We start from the raw sequence: 18,244 nt of genomic DNA on the forward strand, positions 1-18,244 counted from the left end.
GATTGTTGCCCCTGCAACTACTGAAAAGGCTGGGTTGCCCGTCTTTATGAACCACATGTTTGTCTGGTCTCTCAACAGATACTCCTCCATTGTGGTTGCACCTATGGTGTGGCTATCTGTATTGCTGAGGCACACAAGCCTCCCCACCAATGGCAAGGTCTATGGTTTATGTGGGGGATTTCTCCATAGGTATGAATAATTTACAAGGGCATTACACCACCATCACTCAAGTAAGTCAACTTACATTTTGTAACACCATCCTTGCACACTGATATCGCAACTTGCATGTAAGTTAAAAGGCGATTGCTGTTAGCATTTTGTGGTTAATAAGCAAGTTTTGCATATTAATTTACATTAATATTTGTTCCATAGATCATGAATGCGACATTTCATAATGATGTGGAATGTATCAGTTTAACGTAAGTTTCATTATATTATAATTTTTTCTTTTCTCTTTTTTACATGCACTACTTCATTTGTAAAAGTTTATCTGAGTTGGAAGAGCTGTCATTCAGAAAATCTTTTAATTTATTTTTAAATTCTGGTTGATTATCTCTTAGATTTTTAATGCTATTTGGTAAATGACCAAAGATTTTTGTGGCAGCCTAATTCACCTCTTTCCATGTCAAAGACAGATTTAACGCAGAATAGTGAAGATTGTCCTTCCTTCTATAGCTGTAGCTATGGGCATTGCTATTATTTTAAGTTGGGACATGTTACTGATATCGAATTTCATAAGTGAAGGTATGAATTAGGAAGGTATTGTGAATAACCTGAGTTCCTTAAATAAACATCTGCAAGGTGATCTTGAGTGGGCTTCAGCCATTATTCTGATTACATGCTTTTGTGCAATGAATACTTTTTCTCCTAATAATGTATTGCCCCCAAAATATGATGCCATGTGAAAGCAGTGAATGAAAATATTCATAGTAGACTAATTTACTGATTTGTCTATTAATAAAATTTACAGTAACCCTAATAGCATATGTAGCTGCACCTAAATGTTTCATATCATCGATGTGTTTCTTCCAATTCAATTTCTCATTAATACTCAAACCCAGAAATTTTGAATACTCTGCCTTAGGAACAGACTGCAGGTCAAAGTTTATATTTATCAATGGTGCTATGTCATTTATTGCACAGAACTGTATGTAAAGACTCCAATTGCAGAGACCTGATTAATAATTTTCTGAAAGACATTATTTACAATTTTCTCAGCTAATTCTTGTTTGTTCGGTATGATTACTATACTTGTATCATCAGCAAAAAGAACTACCTTTGTGTCGTCATGAATATAGAGTGGCAAGTCACTAATATATATCTAAAATATTAAGGACGGCAATTGAACCCTATGGGACACCAATCCTGATACCTCCCCAGTTAGTGGATGCTACTGATTTTTGCGGACTATTGGTATTGTTAACTTCAACCTTCTGCATTCTTCCACTTAAAAATGAAATAAACCATTTGTACATTGTTCCACTCATAGCAACATACTTAAGCTTATCTAGAACAATTTCGTGATACACACAGTCAAAAGCATGTGAGAGATCACAAAAAATCCGAATGCTCCATGTTCGGTTACACACAGCATTTAAGATTTGACCAGTGAAAGCATATGTAGCATTTTCTGTTGAAAAGCCAATCTGAAAACGAATCTGCCATTTTGTTAATACTTCATTGTTACAGATATGGTAAGCTACTCTTGAATACATCACTTTTTCAAGAATTTTGGATAAAGATATCAGAAGTTGGATGGGTGGCAGCTTTAGCATCAGATCATGTGAACCATATGGAAAAATACTCTCCTGTTTATAAGATGTCATTTGCCAAAACCTAATTCCATATATCAAACTGTTTTGAGATACAATAGATGTTATGAATATTTTATTCTTGTTTTATCATTTGCACATACGAGTGGAACGAAGTGCACAACATACAATCAATTTTCTTGAGACTGGAGATAAATGTAGACCGTCCAAGTTTAAAGAAGAGTTTGCATATATTAGGTTTGTGCATGAGTTCGCTGCTTTTCTATTTTGCGTATTGTTATTCCTGTATCTGCGGGTATATTTAACTAATCATTTTTTATTTGTAGTTCACTGTTGTTATTTGAGTTCACCTGTCGTCATTTTGTCATTTGAAGATAGTGAGTGGCGTTGTGGACGTTAGAAATTGGATGGAGTGCTAGTGCAGAAGTTGAAACATTTCCGACATATTCTTCTGTTTGCGTCCAGTGGAGGGCTGACAACAGTAGAGGCAGCCAGAAACATTTGCGCCATGTAAGAGGATAATGCATTTGGGTAGAGCAAGGCAAGAAAAGGGGTTTTTCGTTTTAAGGAGGATGGTTTTGACGTTAGTGAGTCTCCACACTCAGGAAGACTTTCAGGGTTTGAAGAAAGTCGTTTAAGCGCATTAACCTACAATAATCCATGTCGGTGTACTCTAGAACTGGCAAATGTTATGAACTACGACCATTGCACTACCATGTGAAATTTGCGTGCAATGGGGTAGGTTCTAAACTTGGGTATATAGGTACCACATGCTCTAAGTGACGTCTATATGCTAACACAAGGAAGAGAAAGGGTTGGTTAAACCTAAACAAAACAGCAGCTCCTTGGACAAAGAACTGGGCACATCCGCAAAAGATAATGTTATGCATCTGGTGGCATCTGCTGCACTAGGAGTTGCTTTGCAGAGGTGTAACCATCACCACTGACATTAGTGTTAAGAGCTGAGACATCTTTCAGGCTCAGTCCAAGAACAACAACCAGTAGGGCTGCAGAAAGTGAAATTACTCCACGACAACGCCATCTTGCACTCTGCTAGACTGACAAAAAACACTGTTTAAGAGTTGTGTGGGAAGCCATTCCACATTCTCTTTATTCGACTGATCTTGTGCCCTCAGATTTTCACCTTTTCCACTCTCTGTGAAACAACCTTGAAGGAACTTCCTTTCCAGATGAAAATGCGCTCCGAACATGCCTCAAAACCATGTGATTCTCAAAGTTGCAGTCTCGAAAAGTTATCACACCGTTGGCAGGCTGTTATAAATAGTGAAGGAAAATATATTATTGATGACTAAAGTCTCTGTGATGTGTATCTGCTATGGGAAAGTGCTACGAACTTAACGCAGCAATCTAAAAGATATAGATCTCATTTCAGGTTTGTGAATATTTCAATACGTTAGTTACATTTTGCACCCAAACTAACATGCAATAAACGCAATCTCATAACGAACCCTATTTCTCATTGCAAAGCACGCGAATTTCGTGCGTTATCTTACTTTACCTCGAAACATCACAGTAACTATTGCTATTAAGGAAGAGATAAGCAGTTTCTCACGGAGCTAACAAATCAGGCTGTGTTATGCGAGAGAATCTATTATTTTATTTTATTTTTTTACCGAACTGACTCTTTAAAATCGATCGAGAAAGATTGCAGAGCAGTGGGTCGGCGCATTAGGTCCTGTTTTTTCTCGCTGGTTAACCAGTACTCCCTAATTGTGAGTTTCAGAGAATACTGGTTAACCCGCGAGACGAAATTAGGATGACAAGCTTGCTGCTGGCTGCTGTTAAGTCCCTCTCGAACTAATTTAAAAGAAGTATTCGGCACAAAAAATTTTCTTTCGTATCATAGCCTGATTTGTCACCATCATGAAGAACTGCATATCATTTGTTACAGTTATTTTAATATTTTAAGATTAAATAGGATACTGCACGAAATTCAAATAGTTTTCAATGAAGAATAGGGATTGTTATGAGTTTGCATGTTAGGTTGCACGCTGTGTACGAAATGTAGTTAACATACTGAATTATTATTATAAAAAGTCTCGAGAAAATGGGCTGACGTAGTGCACTCAGTTACAACTGCGCCCACAAACTATGAAACCAGAATAAAATATTCATAACATCCCCCTTCCGTCTGAAATATGGATAGGAGATTTCCAAATTATATCATGAAGAGCGGAGAGGATTTTGTCATTGGTTAATATGCGAAACTTCCTGATCTGCCTTGGTATGCAAGTAACTAGATATTTTTAAATAGAATAATGTAATTTTTAATGAGTATCGGTAGCTTACATAAAGGAAATTGCTATCAGTTTTGCAATAACACAAATGAAGATAATCCGTGTTTATTTCAGTCCCGAGTATCTGCTTTTTCATAAAATAATAACCAATCTCGCTTCAGCTGTTAGTTTCGTAAGTCACTGTTTGGGAATTTCGTCTCAGTTTCAACTAGTGATACATTTTAATGTCAGTGAGAGGAATATTTGTAAAGGCCGTTGTGTTTTGGCAGCATAAGAGAACTTTAACATGGCAATAAAAAATAAGTATTACAACGACCTATGTATTACTCAGACCTCGTAACTGCTGGCACTTCTTTGAAGACAGAAAAAGAAGTAGGAAGCCTAGGGAATATGAATGGTCATTTCTGTCGCAATTTGGGTGGAATTCTATACACAGTGTATTTTTAATAATGGGTAGCTTTGATTGAACCTTGCCAAAGGATTATATTCAAGATTTCATTTCTATACCGAGCGAGGTGGCGCAGGGGTTAGCACAGTTAGCATTCGGGAGTACGACGGTTCAATTCCGCCTACGGCTATCTTGATTTAGGTTTTCCGTGATTTCCCTAAATCACTCCAGGCACATGCCGGGATGGTTCCTTTGAAAGAGCACAGCCGATTTCCTTCCCTACTCCGATGATCTCGCAGTTTGGTTTCCTTATTTCTATACCTCAATTACCCGAGGAATAAGAAAAGTGTACTTCTTTGTTCACAATCACTGGCGCACTCTGGTGTCCTTAACGTAAGTCAAAACCCGCTTTGTTTGACAACTTTCGTGTTTGTAGCAAAGTGTTTACATTTTTGACCGCAAAATAACGTCTGAGATGAGTTGTTGTGAAATGGAGGGCTTGAGTACCGTCGAGTTGTGTGTTGTGTGAGAAGCTCTAATCTTGCAAGTAAAGGTCAGCTTTCTTATCTGAGACTACAGTAAGTGTGTGTTGCTGTATTAATTTGAGTCTTACAATGTAAATGGAAAAAATGTTCGTACAGCATCTGAAGTTTACATGAAAGTTGTTTAAACAGGAACTATGCTTGTATTCGGTGTAGATCGCAATGCTTAGAAAGGTAATAGTTCCAGTGTACGAGAAGCCCTTCCAGGCCGCTGATGCAGGAAGTTTGAACGTTCGAATGAAATTTTAACGTGAATGTACAAGTCCATGCCTAACAAAATTGACAATCGTCCTAGTGCAGTAGACCGATTTCCTTTTTTACGTTTGTGTACACCGTACCATATCATAATCAATGTTTTCTCCCTTATCGGCTTCGATGTTGTGAGAGAGGAAATCGGACAGGCACAGACCGATAACCGAACAAAAGTATTTGGACCAAGATTTCCAATTTTCCATACCGTGCGAAACTAAAGGCGGTTTAGCCTGCCATGACCCTAAACCAACCTTACAAAACTGTGTGTACTGAAATATTCGAATTTCTTCTTATCTATATTTCATTTTTATTTTCATCTACAGTAGCTCGTAGTGCTCCTGTTATTGAACATGGTAAAAACGTTGGAGTTATATACAACCTTTTCCATAATTAATTGCTTCATGATATAAATCTATCATACTTCTAAATCCACTCAATTTCTAATTGAAGATGGTGCAGTAGGCTGGTTTACAAGACCATATATGCACTTGATGGAGTGTAATCAGTGTCACTGTAAATATTACTGTAAGAAATTTTAAAGAGACTTACATTGATTTTCTTGCTATTTAAGATTTTCTTAAAAAGTTTCAAACTTTGTGGATCTACCCTTCAGGCACTGTACTGTATTGATGTGAGTTGAGAGGTCATTTTTGTTCAGCCTGATATTATGTTAGTATCACAGTTTCTTTGAAATTTTCTGCCTTACTCGGTTAAAAGTACTGTAGAGAATAGGAGTGTTAGTGTATATAGAAATATGTTGATGGATTCATATTCACTGTTGTGATGAAATGAGATTTGCATGATTCTATTGTGTCACTTCCATTCATTATTCTACTGACCTCCTTCTGTCAAAGTAGTGAATGATACTGAAGAGTGTCCTAAAATACACCTTAATTTAGGTGGGAAAGTAAACATCTTAGACACTCATAATTATTTCCCTGTTGATGCAAGTTTTTCATAGCTTGTAAGACCTAACAGCTTCTACTTAATTTGCCATTACCTTAACCATTACATTAATTTAAGGTCATCTTGTGTCCATTTTCCAAAGATTTCTTTTAACCAGTTACCACTGGTTTATGGTAATTGAAACTGTAAGTTTATGTGGATCCCTATTCCAGTGAAGATGAAAATTTTATATGACACTCACTCTGTTATTTATAATTCACTGTTTATCTTTCGCCCAATACTGATTTTTGACACATTTTACAGAATGCTGAAATTCCTCACTGTCCTTGGCAATAAACAGAACTACTGTATTATCAGTAAATAAGAGTTCTCATAGCACCCACATCTAGACTCGACCATTCATTTATAGAATGAACAGTAAGGAGTCCCATAACAGCCCCAAGGCGCCTCATACTTGATTGTGCTCACATGTAATAGTATTTCAGTGTCTGCTTTGGACTTACAATAATGTACCTCACAGTGGGAGTTCTTTCTGATTACTAAAGGAAGAATTGGGTCAAAGGAACTGCCGGATTCCACCCGTCTGCTTTGACCTGTGACGTATGGGTGTTGTTGTGTGTGACGTAAGTCGTGGAGTTTATGAGTTGGTTGAGTGTTTGTAGTTCATGACGTAAGTTTTTTTTTTGTTTATGTGCTTTGCATTCTTGTTAGGTGTTATTGGTTTGCTGTTTGTGGTGTGGTAAGATGTTTAATTTATTGTGTGGCGTCTGTTGTTAGGTATGGACATGACGACGAAATATAAGAGCGCTATGTTGCAATTGGAGATGGGGGAGGACATGTTGCCCACTAGGCCTATTAAATTCCTTCCGTTATTTGGACTAATCTCTGAGATTGTGAAGTGTAGTATTTGTCGTGAGAACATGAGGTTGACCTGACTTCCAGTGTCTCAGACCAGAGATGGGTACATGTGGCGGTGTGTGTGTGTGTGTGTGTGTGTGTGTGTGTGTGTGTGTGTTCCCAATTTCCTGCTGTTGTCCCGTTAGTTCGATTATATTGTTGGAGGGAGATGTTATTGTCTTATTTATGTGTACTTTTGTGTTTGTTGCCATGTAGGCTTATATGGAGGGATGTCATAGGTGCCATATTGGAGACACTTAGAATAGCCATTTCCGCCAGATTGATGATGTCATGGGTCAAAACAGTTGGTTGGAATCGGACACTTCTGTACTCCCGAAGAATTGATCCTCCTGTTGGGGAGGCCCCATATGCCATAATGTTCAGCTTTATCAAGAAGGGTTTCGAAAAGTGTAAAATTTTCCATGTTAATTGTTTATTTTTCATCAGATTCGGTGTGCAACTGAGGCATTTGTACATCATTGTCTTCACTGATTTTGCCATTTTGAATCCATGTTGGGACTCAGATAGCATATCATTCTTATCTGATGCTTTAACTCTGGATATATTTTAGAAAATACTGATAGGAATTTCTGTCAACTTATTAAAAGATTTAAAGTTTTCCTCGTTGAAAAAAAAAAGTTATGTATGATTTTTGTAGTTGGTTATCTTAGTACAGAATCATTTAAATTGATGTCTGGTATCCACGCTGGGTGGTCACTGAGTCCTGCTTTGAGTAGCTACTTTGATATGCTATGTATAACAATATTTGGTCAAAGGGTTTTCCTGAATGATGTGTTATTCTTTTTACATAGTTATGGGTATTTATGAGTTTGAAATTGCATCACTGTTCCCACTTATATTGAGGAAACAAATGTGGAAGTCTCCATGGATTACACGAGCATATGTAATACTAGATTTAGATATTTTGTTCAAGAACTGCTAAAGCCTCTTCATGAACAAGTTGAAGTAACCTATTGGGAACAATAGACAGTGATGGCTATAAGATTTACTCTAGCAATTTCTATTGCAGCTGGTTCAAAATCTTATTCTACTCAAAGTCCTCTGTACTTGGGTAAAGTAATAGATTCAATGTTATGTTTGCTAAAGATAACTCTAACATGCTTGAAGCTTGTTTTAGAATAATATCTGCTAATTTAAAAGTTTGACAGAGAAAGAAGCTGAATTATTCCAGATTCAGGCCAGTATTCTGCGGTACAAATTGTTGATATGCAACCTATATCAGTTACTTCATTTTTATTAGAATTCCAAGTTCATTTGAATATGAACTAAACATTCAGGTGATACAGTTTTAGAACTGCAGCATTAATTCCCTGTTTGGTTTGAGCCATGTTCACAGTGTCAATGACCTTTAGTTCTAGTTCTGCTCTTCATGGAATTTGTTTGCTTCTGAATTATTTGGATGTTGCTAGTTTGTAGGCATTGTTGCTCTTGTGCCGTCTACTTCTACCAGCCCATCATGGGATCCGACTGCAGTTAAAAGAACTTCATTAAAGGAAGACATCGAAGCAAATCTAGGGGGGCTGCTAGGTATGTTACTTCCAGGTTTGATCAACATGCAAGTGTCACGGAAATGCTCTGTGAAGTCAAATGGGAGTCAGTGAAGGGAAGAATGAGTTCTGTTTGCAAAACACTATTGAGAAAATTTAGAGAACTATGTTTGTGACAAACTGCTGAATGCTTCAGCTGATACCAAAATATATCTCGCATAAGGGTTGCAAAGACAAGATTACAGAAATTGGAACTTGCATGGAAGCATACATTGCGAGTGGCTGGATGATGGTTTGTGAAGTATGTTTGTAAATTTAGATACTTATTTTAAAAGTTGACAGATATGAAGTTGATTAATTACACTCTCAAGTGCAAAAAATGCAATATACCAAACATATACCCCATACAATACTGGTGGAGATACGTGCAGCTTCTGGCATGTAGAAACTGTAGGCAAATTTCTGTCATGTTCTTGTTCAAAACTCTATGAATAATCTGGCACTAAAATGACAACATCTTGGAGTAACTAGAGTACTGTTATGTTTTAGAGATTTCAGTTAGAAATCAGTAGTCTGTAAGATTCTAATAATGCAAAGTTTACTGTTCAGCTACAATAATTCATTCACAAATTCTTCAGTGTGATCAGTGGGGAAAAAATCATTCCTGCCCATAGTTTTGAATTATGACATGTTTCCAAATACGTATTTATATAGTACTTTTGAAATAGCAACCTGGTATTTTGTAATTTCATTGAGCGACATTGATATTCCTGTGATTAAATGGTGACAAGGCATGCACAGCACATCTTACCACATTCAGCTCTGTAATTCATCAGCCTAAATAGTTTTCTATATTACGAGTTTTGACATTTTGATGAATTATGAAAACTAAAACGCTCAGGAGTTGTTCCAGTTAGTGCTACACATGGCCTGCACCTAAATAGGAAGGGGAAAGATAATTTAGCTTCTCTGTTAGCAGATACTGCCAAGTGGAAGCACAGTCACACAGGGGATGATCCCTGTGGTTAATGGGACCAGGCAGACAGGATTTTTAGGTTAAAGCCGAAGTCCAGACAGACAACAATCAAGAAAAATATAATAAAGTAGCTTCATGTACTGTAACTAGGTATAAAGCTAAGGCTAGTATCAATTTTTTCATCAGAATATCAGGGAAATAAAAAATAAAGTAGGTGAGCTGTTAGTGTGTTTAGAAGATCTCGAAAATAAGAATGAGGTTGATATGCTTTGTCTGTCTGAACACCTTACAACTGTGGGGATGGAATGTGTCAGTATAAATGGTTACAATTTTGCATCCTTCTCTTGCAGATTTAGCATGGATAAAGAAGGAGTTGCCATTTACACAAAACAAAGATAAAGTTGCCATTTACACAAAACAAAGATAAAGTACAAAAATAGAAGTAAGCAAATTTTTTGTCAATAAGCGCTTTGAAGTTTTTGCATGTGAATTACAGCTAACTAATGTAGTGTTGATATCAACAACGGTATACAGGTCCCCATTAGGAGATTGGGAGATATTCATAAAAAAAGTTTGGCTCCCTGTTATGCTGTCTGTCAGACAAAAGGAAGTTATTCATCTGTGATGATTTCAGTGTAAACTTTCTAAGCAATTCTGATTGGAAAAGTGAACTAGAAGTGTTATTAATGACATATAACTTAGGATCAGTGATCAGTTTCCACCACGTATGGCTCAAGACAGTAGCACTTTCATAGATAATGTATTTGTATAGCAATAGCCAAATGCTAATGATAAATGCAACATATTTATTGATAAATTTATATCCCTTTTTGAACATTGTTGCCCAAAAAAGTTACCAAATGTAACAACAAACAGTTTTCAAAGAAAACTTGGATTAATCTAGTTATTAAAGTGTCTTCAGAAAGTAAAAGAAAACTGTATGAGGCAGCAAGAATCAATAAAGACCCAGAAGTAACTTTACACTATTAAAATTATTGTAACATATTGAGAAAAATTGCCAGAAAATCAAGAAATATTTATATTAGAGATGAAATTAACAACTTGGGCTACAAAATCAAATCAATATGGAATGTTGATAGAAGGGAGGCAGGAAAAGCTGCCACTGGGATAGATAATATTACTATTAAAGAAGTCAAACAATGGAAAATCCAGGATGGAATGTAACACTATTATGAGAAGGGAAGTTGCTACTCACCATATAGCGGAGATGCTAAATCGCAGACACGCGCAACAAAAAGACTTTAGGATTAAAGCTATCAGCCATTGGCCTTCTTAAACAATAGACACACACACACACACACACACACACACACACACACACTGGTTTCAGTTGCCTGAGACTGCAGTTGTGTGTGAGTTGCATGTGCGTGGAGTGTGTGTGTATGTGGGGGGGGGGGGGGGGTGACGACAAAGGCCATTGGCTAAAAGCTTTAATCCTGAAGTCTTTTTGTTGCACCTATCTGCAACTCAGCATCTCCACTATATGTATGGTGAGTAGCAACTTCTCTTCTCATTATATTGGAACTATTAAAGAGAATGAGACTATCTTAACCAACAGTACTCAAGTAGGCAACGTAATTAACATCCATTTCTTAAGTCTAGGTGAAAAAATTTGTGAGAATAGTTCACAAGAAAAAGCCAGGCAGTACATGGAAGAATCAGTTTTGAGAAATCCTGGTCAGATTAATTCTCACCTAACAACCTCTTTTGAAATAAGGAAAATCATTAAATCTTTGAAAACTAAATGTTCTGTTGGAGTAGATGGCATATCCAACAAGACATTAAAACAATTTATAGCAGTTACAGATCTGCCTTCAACAAGCTTTCCGTTCGCAATACTACCTGTGCATTATAACCATCACTAAGTGATACTATTTCTGGGACCTTTCCTTGGACACTCCTGCAGTTTACTAAAATCAGATTAATATTTTCTATCTCTGATCTGTGAGGACCAAGGTCACTGTGGTTGATTTAACTGGCAAATCATGTTTGCTCCAAGGGAGGGATCCTCTAACCTAAAAAAGCCCCGTGTGCACGCCACACGTACTCCGCTACCCTAGTAGCTGCTTCCTGAGTGTAGTGCATGCCTGACCTATTAAGGGGAACCCTACATTTCTGCATCTGATAGTGGAAGTCGAGAAATTCGCATACGATACTGTCACAAAGGTGTCCGAGCGTCTGGTTTAGAGCCTCCATTCTGCTCCAAACCAGAGGACCACGATCAACCCTGGGTACGATGCTACAAATAGACAGCTTAGCCTGCACCCTGGTGTGTTGCTAGTTGCCTTCACCAAATCAGCCAGCCGTCGAAAGAAGTGGAGGATGGCCTTAGAACCCAAGCGGCAAGCAGCATTCGTGCCGACGTGCCAGTGCGTGCAGCTGGTTGCACCCAGTGCACTCGATAGCTGCAGGCAGGGCCTCCTCCACATCATGGATGAGACCTCACGGCAAACATACTGAATGCACACTTGAATTCTTTCTCGCCTTGCCTGCTATCTCCCTGAAGGGCTCCATCACCCGCCTAACATTGGAGCTCCCAATGACTAGCATACCTACTCTCTGTACTTGTCTGGACTGGGCAGGAAAATCGACCGCTGGTCCAACAGAAGAGGCATCCCATGTTGGCTCAGAGCTAGTATCGACACTGGGAAGCACCTCGTACCTGTTGCTAAGACGTAGGGAGGCACCTGCACGGCTTGCTCCCTCTTTGGTTTTCTGCCCAGTGACACGCGAACCCACCACTGTCTGACACCCACTCTGGAGTGAGGACAGACCGGTCAGATGTTGCTTATTGGAAGCCGCAGTGATGTCTGGGCCACCAGGGGATTCCAGTAACTGCAAAGGTCTTGTCACTGGCGCCCTGACTTTTCTGGAACTTCGAGCATTAGCTAGAAGCTTGTCAATGGTAGCCAACACAGCTTCCAGCTGTTTACGGACAGCAGCCAACTTTCCTTGTGTCCGCTCACAACAAGCACAGTCCCTAGCCATATCGTACTGTGTATAAAATAGATATAAAGCCTCACATGGTTCTACTGAGTTCGAAAATATACCAAAGGAGGAGAAAGGAACACTAAAAGTTGGTGTGCAGATTTCTCACTGAACTCTGGGACCACAAGCTATCAAACAGAAATAATTTACTCTAGAAAGCCGCCCTGCACAAGGATATTCTCAAGACTTATGAAAAAAAAAAAACTGCTGTGATTAATTTCCTAACCACTATTCTACAAAGTAAAATATATACATACAGTTCACTTCTTTGCAGAAGCATGTGAACAGAAAGCAAAGACTAAATTAATTTAATCACACAAGCGCTACTTCTGCTCTGCTGTGCCTCCTCTCAGCTCGGCAGCTGCCGCTACACTGTTGCTAATTTTGTCATGGCTAGCTCTCTCAAGGATTGCAACAATTCTTCTAGGGAATGTTGTGTGTGCCGGTGGCCTTGTTTGAGCTTAGGTCATTCAGTGCTCTGTTAAATTCATCTCACTGAGTCGTAATTCTGATCTTGTTGTCATAATTTCTTTCCCATTTCCATAATATAAGTTTCCCTCCATTGCATAGCCCTTCTACTGTACATATTCCTCTCTTCTTTCCTTCTTTGAGTAGTATTGTCTTGCCATCTGAGCTCTTGATGTAGATACAACTGCTTTTCTTTCTCCAAAAATTTATTTGATTTACCTTTAGGCAGCATCTATCCTTCCCATAGTCATCCATGCTTCTGCAGCTTAGCATTTCTGTTGTAGCCACTACCGCTTTTTCATTTTACCGTTCCTGTCAGTATAATTTTTTATAGATTTTTGTATTCCTTTTAGTCTGTTTCATTTTTATATTCTGTCCTATTGTCAGTTAAATTCAGTATCTCATGTGCCATTTTGAATTGCACCTTTGATTCTGTACTGCTTCACTACATTATGTCCAAAAGTTACATGTAATCTTCTATTGTATTCCCCCCCCCCCCTGTTTCAGCCAAAAGTTTCTTTGAAGTTCTTTGAAACTCTCAACAACCTTTGGTTATTTCAACTTGTCCAGGTCTCATCTCTTTAATTTTCTGCCTTTCCGTAAGTTCTTTAATCTGCAGTTCATAACCAATATTAAGTTTAATTTTTTAGTTGTGACCTGTGAGTGCAAGGTGTAGGATGTAGTTTTCATTTGTGTGTGTGATTACCACATGAGATATGGTGCAACATAACTGAAAGAAGGGATTGGTTGATTGTACACATCCTGGTGCTTCAAGGAATTACGTCATCCCCCTGAATAGGTCAGGCGCGCACTACACGCCGGAAGCGGCTACAAGGGTAGCGGATTACATGTGGAGTGCACATGGGTGTTTTTTAGGTTAGAGAATTCCCTCCCTAGGCCCGACAAGACGCCTCCTGAGATGCGGCAAGGTAGGAGTAGGCAAAATGCAACAGGGAATAACAATATTAATGTGCTAATAGTAAACTGCAGGATCGTCTATAGAAAGGTCCCAGAACTGCTCTCATTAATAAACGGTCACTAGGGACAGAAAGTTGGCTGAAACCAGACGTAAACAGTAATGAAATCCTAAACACAGAGACAGGCTGGACACTGAAGGGGGAGGCGTGTTTATAGCGATAAGAAGTGCAATAGCATTGAAGGAAATTGACAGAGATCCGAAATGTGAAATAATTTGGGTGAAGGTCACGGTTAAAGCAGGCTCAGACATGGTAATTGGATGTCTCTATAGGCCTCCGGGCTCAGCAGCTGTTGTGGCTGAGCACCTGAAGAATAATTTGGAAAATATTTCGAGTAGATTTCCCCACCATGTTATAGTTCAGATGGAGATTTTAATTTGCCGGATATAGACTGGGAGACTCAAACGTTCATAATGGGTGGCAGGGACAAAGAATCCAGTGAAATTTTTTTAAGTGCTTTATCTGAAAAATACCTTGAGCAGTTAAACAGAGAACCGACTCGTGGCGATAATATATTTAGACCTTCTTATGACAAACAGACCCGAAATATTTGAAACAGTTAATGCAGAACAGGGAATCAGCGATCATAAAGTGTTTACTGCATTGATGATTTCAGCCGTAAATAGAAATATTAAAAAAGGTAGGAAGATTTTTCTGTTTAGCAAAAGTGACAATAAGCAGATTACAGAGTACCTGACGGCTCAACACAAAAGTTTTGTCTCAAGGACAGATAGTGTTGAGGATCAGTGGGCAAAGTTCAAAACCATGGTACAATATGCGTTAGATGAGTATGTGCCAAGCAAGATCGTAAGAGATAGAAAAGAGCCACCGTGGTACAACAACCGAGTTAGAAAACTGCTGCGGAAGCAAAGGGAACTTCACAGCAAACATAAACATAGCCAAAGCCCTGCAGACAAACAAAAATTACACGAAGTGAAATGTAGTGTGAGGAGGGCTAAGCGAGAAGCGTTCAATGAATTCGAAAGTAAAGTTCTATGTACTGACTTGGTAGAAAATCCTAAGAAATTTTGGTCTTACAGGGTACGTTCCGAAAGTAATGCAATTGAATTTCCCGCGCCGCTCCTAGTAGTCGGAGTGGGAGCGGGCCACATGGAGTAGGTGGGGGGGACGCTAAGCTTTGCCGCGAAATCGGTTTCAGTGCTCTCCGAGCTGTGGAAGTGGCAGGACGTCTGTTATTGTAAACCTCTGCGCGCCGACCGTATCACGGATAAGACAAAAAGACCAACCGAGCGGAAATTTCAAGTGAACTTTTGCAACGTGTTGAAATTGAACCTGATTATTTGGACAACGTCATCACTGGTGATGAAACCTGGGTTTTTGAATACGACCCAGAAACAAAATGCCAAAGCTCTGAGTGGCACACTGATCAGTCCCCCAAGCCCAAAAAGGCACGAATGAGCAAATCAAAAGTGAAAACAATGCTCATTGTCTTTTTCTACAGCAAAGGAGTGGTCCATAAGGAGTTTGTTCCTCAAGGACAGACAGTTAACGCTGCCTACTACGTGGATGTGCTGGAAAGACTCCGCAAAAGGGTCGTCAGGACGAGAAAGGACATCTCCGCTACCTGGCAACTCCATCACGACAACGCGCCTTGCCACAACGCGCTACGAGTCCGCGAGTTCCTGGCCAAACACCAGGTGCCAACGCTGCCCCACCCCCCCTATAGTCCTGATCTCGCCCCAGCTGACTTCTTTTTGTTTCCTAGGATTAAGTCAGCCCTGAAAGGAACCCGTTTTTCGTCCATAGACGAGATCCAATCCGCCGTGACGAAGACCTTGCGAGAGGTCCCAGAAGACGCCTTCCAGGGCGCGTACCGGTCATGGCAGAGTCGCTGGAAAAAATGTGTAGAGGCCCAAGGACAGTACTTTGAAGAATTTTAAGTGTTTGTGCAAATCTGTTCAATAAATTACTTTAAAAAAAAATAATTGCATTACTTTCGGAACGCACCCTGTATGTCAAAGCGGTAGGTGGATCAAAACAAAATGTCCAGACACTCTGTGACCAAAATGGTACCGAAACAGAGGATTACTGACTAAAGGGCGAAATACTAAATGTCTTCTTCCAAAGCTGTTTCACAGAGGAAGACTGCACTGTAGTTCCTTCTCTAGATTGTCGCACAGATGACAAAATGGTAGATATCGAAATAGACGACAGAGGGATAGAGAAACAATTAAAATCGCTCAAAAGAAGAAAGGCCGCTTGACCTGATGGGATACCAGTTCGATTTTACACAGAGTATGCGAAGGAACTTGCCCCCCTTCTTGCAGCAGTGTACCGTAGGTCTCTAGAAGAGCGTAGCATTCCAAAGGATTGGAAAACGGCACAGGTCATCCCCATTTTCAAGAAGGCATGTCGAACAGATGTGCAGAACTATAGACCTATATCTCTAACGTTGATCAGTTGTAGAATTTTGGAACACGTATTATGTTCGAGTATAATGACTTTTCTGGAGACTAGAAATCTACTCTGTAGGAATCAGCATAGGTTTCGAAAAAGACGGTCGTGTGAAACCCAGCTCATGCTATTCGTCCACGAGACTCAGAGGGCCATAGACACGGGTTCACAGGTAGATGCCGTGTTTCTTGACTTCCGCAAGGCGTTCGATACAGTTCCCCACAGTCATTTAATGAACAAAGTAAGAGCATATGGGCTATCAGACCAATTGTGTGATTGGATTGAGGAGTTCCTAGATAACAGAACGCAGCATGTCATTCTCAATGGAGAGAAGTCTTCCGAAGTAAGAGTGATTTCAGGTGTCCCGCAGGGGAGTGTCATAGGACCGTTGCTATTCACAATATACATAAATGACCTGGTGGATGACATCGGAAGTCCACTGAGGCTTTTTGCAGATGATGCTGTGGTGTATCGAGAGGTCGTAACAATAGAAAATTGTACTGAAATGCAGGAGGATCTGCAGCGAATTGACGCATGGTGCAGGGAATGGCAATTGAATCTCAATGTAGACAAGTGTAAAGTGCTGCGAATACATAGAAAGATAGATCCCTTATCATTTAGCTACAAAATAGCTGGTCAGCAACTGGAAGCAGTTACTTCCATAAATTATGTGGGAGTAGGCATTAGGAGTGATTTAAAATGGAATGATCATATAAAGTTGATCCTTGGTAAAGCAGATTCCAGACTGAGATTCATTGGAAGAATCCTAAGGAAAAGCAATCCGAAAACAAAGGAAGTAGGTTACAGTACGCTTGTTCGCCCACTGCTTGAATACTGCTCAGCAGTGTGGGATCCGTACCAGATAGGGTTGATAGAAGAGATAGAGAAGATCCAACGGAGAACAGCGCGCTTCGTTACAGGATCATTTAGTAATCACGAAAGCGTTACGGAGATGATAGATAAACTCCAGTGGAAGACTCTGCAGGAGAGACGCTCAGTAGCTCGGTACGGGCTTTTCTTAAAGTTTAGAGAACATACCTTCACCGAAGAGTCAGGCAGTATATTGCTCCCTCCTACGTATATCTCGCGAAGAGACCATGAGGATAAAATCAGAGAGATTAGAGCCCACACAGAAGCATACCGACAATCCTTTCCACGTACAATACGAGACTGGAATAGAAGGGAGAACCGATAGAGGTACTAAGGGTACCCTCCGCCACCCACCGTCAGGTGGCTTGCGGAGTATGGATGTAGATGTAGATGTAATTCTAATTACGGAACACATTAAAACCACTAACAACCAACAGTAACTGCATTTTGACAGGTACCATCCCTTCTAAACCAAAAATTCCTGCCCAAACAGGATAGCTACCAGTGGACGACACATCTGCAGTGATGAGATCTCCCTTGCCCATTACGTTGAAAGTCTCACGAATACCTTAATTGACAGGCGGTATTCTCCAAATGTTGTCCATAAATAAATTTCCCGTGCCATATCCTCACTCACTCCCAGTCCTCCCACCAAAGGAGTATTCCCCTGGTCACCGAGTACAAGGTGGAATTCAAAATCTTCAGGACTGGTGCTGCCATCTTGAAAGTAGTAATAGTAGTAGTAGTAGACCTTTGCACCACTAGGTGGTGAGAGCTGCATAGCTGATGAGTCCATGTGTGGAGTGTCATTCAGCTGGGAGGACGTGTTGTGTGTCCACAGTGATTTCCATAATACTCTGTGTTTGGTGTGTGGCAATTTTACGATGGATCGGCGAACAGAGCAGTGTGTGTGTATCAAATTCTGTGCAAATCTCGGGAAAAGTGCTACGGAGATCCTTGCAATGATTCAACAAGTGTTTGGGGGACAGAGCATGAGCCGTAGGCG

The 18,244-nt window shown here is 39.7% G+C and overlaps 1 protein-coding gene across 7 annotated transcripts in view; it reads left to right on the forward strand.

Annotated features, from left to right (window-relative positions):
• The window catches only part of LOC126273101 (structural maintenance of chromosomes protein 6), a 262,264-nt gene that overhangs the window by 52,237 nt on the left and 191,783 nt on the right, over positions 1 to 18,244 (forward strand). The window contains exon 1 of one of the 7 annotated variants that reach the window (XM_049976532.1): positions 4,470 to 4,811. The exons of 1 other annotated variant lie outside the window; for it this stretch is intronic. The gene's annotated coding sequence lies outside the window, so the exon portion shown is untranslated. Of the gene's footprint in view, positions 1 to 4,469; positions 5,135 to 18,244 lie in introns of those variants that run through there. 5 more of the 7 variants (XM_049976526.1, XM_049976534.1, XM_049976527.1 and 2 more) reach the window with 5 other exon arrangements.

The sequence above is a fragment of the Schistocerca gregaria genome, chromosome 5, assembly GCF_023897955.1.
Source record: "Schistocerca gregaria isolate iqSchGreg1 chromosome 5, iqSchGreg1.2, whole genome shotgun sequence".
NCBI classification, from domain to species: domain Eukaryota; kingdom Metazoa; phylum Arthropoda; class Insecta; order Orthoptera; family Acrididae; genus Schistocerca; species Schistocerca gregaria.